General features: G+C 33.3%; 1 non-coding gene across 1 annotated transcript; it reads left to right on the top strand.

The window, feature by feature from the left end:
• TRNAS-GGA (transfer RNA serine (anticodon GGA)) lies at window positions 1-75 on the top strand. Its single transcript has one exon. It is a non-coding gene; the product is annotated as a tRNA-Ser (tRNA).
• The last annotated feature ends 3,369 nt before the right edge of the window (window positions 76-3,444 follow it).

Genomic DNA, 3,444 nt, shown 5'->3' with positions numbered 1-3,444 from the left:
GTCTGGATAGCTTAGTTGGTAAGAGCAGTCGCCCGGAAAGTGAAAGACGCGGGTTCGATTCCCGCTTCAGCGACTTTTCGGACCTATATTTTTCGCGCCTATTTCTCCATATGTAAGTTTCGAGATTAATTTATATATGGAACTTAGTGATCTCAAACCAAAAGATACAGTTCCGAATAATTAATTTTTCGTGCTTTGGCTCTGTTGACCGATTAAAAAAAAACATTATATATATATATATATATATGTATATATATATGTTATATATGTTATATATTATATATATATATTATATATATATTAAAAAACATTATATCGAAAAATGTATTGTAGAAGGAAGTTTAAACCGAAAAATGTATTGTAGCTCTCGGAGACTTTTTTGCAGATCGTTAAAATTTTGAAATTTTTAATACATTTTTCGTTTTTATTCTCCCAATTTTAGAAGGATACAACTTGGAAGGAAAATATTTTTGGATCCATGTTTATATAAAATGTTTTTTATTTTTACCTCTAAAGTATGCTCTTAAAATCTGTGACATAGTTTAGAAAATGTACTTTTTCAGATTTTCTTTCAGAAATCTTGTACTTTTTCATACATGTATTTTATCATGTTCAAGAGCGGCCGATACATTCGCGAATTATGTAAATTTTTTAAGATTATCATTATAAAATATTCGGTGCGGCGAACGGTCGTTTGTTGTTCTTTGCGCTGTATTTTTGTCCTCGTCAACTTTGTTGTTGTGTCAAAGTTATATGCAGTGTGTCAAATCACACGCTCCTGAGGCGCCAGCGGGTTGTAGACGATGCGCGACAAGGGGAGTTGCTAGGCGGAGTCAGCTGAAAATCGGCCAAGTTTTATATAGGCTACTATATGAGGACCACGCTTTCCGCGGTTTGATTAAAAAGGCTTTGAGGACCACACAAAGCGCGGTCCGAAACGCTAGTTGTTAATCATTTTGTAATTAATTACAAACGCAGATTAAAACCTTTTGGAGGGTACTCAGGGTCATGACCTTGACAACATATGTCAAGGTCAAGATAATCGGAGGTAGCTCCTTTAAGATGCACAATTACCACAAATAATTATTAAAACAAATGTTTATTACTTATAATTAAAAAATAAATTATTCTTTGTAAGAATTTTTAATGTACAAAGACTTATTAGATCTATTACACTTCATTTCAAAAATCACTTTACTACCAAAATGACACATTTACAAAAATGTTTATTGACAAAATTAGCTTGTTTTCATTTCCTTTATAACCACTTGAAGTTTGTCAATCTAATTTTGAGACCCTGTATGTATACAATATATGTAATATAAGGTATCCATAAAATCCCCATCCCTATATTTTCGAAACGGCTCAAAATTATTAAAAAACCACGAAATACATGTAACTGCGAAATATAGCGAATGGGCATATATTTTATGGACATCCTATATACATATGTGCGCGTGCACGCGTATGTGCCGCGGGTGTGTGAATGTGTGCATGCGTATTGCTTTTTTTACTACGTACACAAATATATTTATTATTCTTATTGCGTAGGTGAACGTGTTGATTTTATTTTAAGTGCAAATCAAACTTTGGGTTATTACTGGATACACGTACGAGGACTTGGAGAATGTGCAGAAAGAGAAATATATCAATTAGCAATTCTTGCATATGAAGGCAGTTCTGAATCATCATTATCATTATATCCAGGATATTTTTTCGGTACATCCAGAAATGTTGTAAGTATTGTATATAGAAAATTTTACAAAAAAAAGGTTCGTGAAAAAGTAAACGATGTGAAAATTTCTATTCTCATTTTCATCCCAAAAACATTTAAAAAATTTTAAGGATTTTTGTTTCCGGAAAATAAAAAAAAATAGGCGTGGAAAAAGTGAAGGGATGCAAGTGTAAAAAAAGCGGTTGACTTTGTAAAACAAACAATGAACTTATTCTAATCTACCAATACAAGAAAAAACGTAACAAAAACGTAAATAATCTGATTTAGTGATTACGAAACGAGCGACTCCGAAATAATCGCGAAAGGCGATCGGCGTGTAAGTCTGCGTTCTGCGAGCGACAAAAAAAGCACGGTTAATTGTCCGAAAACGATTTGTGCATGTTTTGGTGAAAAACAAGAAATCTGGCGTGGACGCTTCGGGGCCTTAAGCCGGGTATCTATCAACCGCGCAAGATGTTTGCAAATGTTTGTGAACGTCACAAACGCTTACAAAATTATATATTTTTATTATATTATATTATAGTAGGATCCGCGAAAAAGAATCGGGCCTTTGGGTGACTAGACCGGGACTCGAACCCGGAACCTTCCGCTTTCCGGGCGACTGCTCTAACCATTAAGCTACCTAGGCCCTCTGCCCAACCTTCTCCGCATCACCCACTTACGCGTTATAGAGGAGTCCCGATACTACATTATTATTATATTATTATAATATTATTATTAGTTTTACAAGCGCTCGTAACGTTCACAAACGTTCGCAAACGTTTTGCGCAGTTAGTGGATACTCTGGCTTTTTATTTAAAGGATTCTTTATTTTTGCCGCGCACGCGCACGACGTCTTGTCTCGATGTTTTGCCCCGGGAAAAACACGCACGAACAGCTAATCGAAAAGACCAGAAAAAAGGGAAGTCGTTGTCCTGCCTTCGCGCGCGTTATGTTTACGCCGGTCTACCTGATTATTTTCGAGTTGTCAAATTTTTATTTAGAATATTTACGAAACAATAAGCACTTAGCTCTATTAGCTATTAACTTATAACTTTGACACAACAACAAAGTTGACGAGGACAAAAATACAGCGCAAAGAACAACAAACGACCGTTCGCCGCACCGAATATTTTATAATGATAATCTTAAAAAATTTACATAATTCGCGAATGTATCGGCCGCTCTTGAACATGATAAAATACATGTATGAAAAAGTACAAGATTTCTGAAAGAAAATCTGAAAAAGTACATTTTCTAAACTATGTCACAGATTTTAAGAGCATACTTTAGAGGTAAAAATAAAAAACATTTTATATAAACATGGATCCAAAAATATTTTCCTTCCAAGTTGTATCCTTCTAAAATTGGGAGAATAAAAACGAAAAATGTATTAAAAATTTCAAAATTTTAACGATCTGCAAAAAAGTCTCCGAGAGCTACAATACATTTTTCGGTTTAAACTTCCTTCTACAATACATTTTTCGATATAATGTTTTTTAATATATATATAATATATATATATAATATATAACATATATAACATATATATATACATATATATATATATATATATATAATGTTTTTTTTTAATCGGTCAACAGAGCCAAAGCACGAAAAATTAATTATTCGGAACTGTATCTTTTGGTTTGAGATCACTAAGTTCCATATATAAATTAATCTCGAAACTTACATATGGAGAAATAGGCGCGAAAAATATAGGTCCGAAA

Source organism: Nylanderia fulva, unplaced genomic scaffold, assembly GCF_048542155.1.
Source record: "Nylanderia fulva isolate GAGA-0341 unplaced genomic scaffold, ASM4854215v1 Scaffold136, whole genome shotgun sequence".
NCBI classification, from domain to species: domain Eukaryota; kingdom Metazoa; phylum Arthropoda; class Insecta; order Hymenoptera; family Formicidae; genus Nylanderia; species Nylanderia fulva.
Note: the sequence above shows the minus strand (reverse complement) of the source record. Positions and strands in the feature narration are given on the sequence as shown.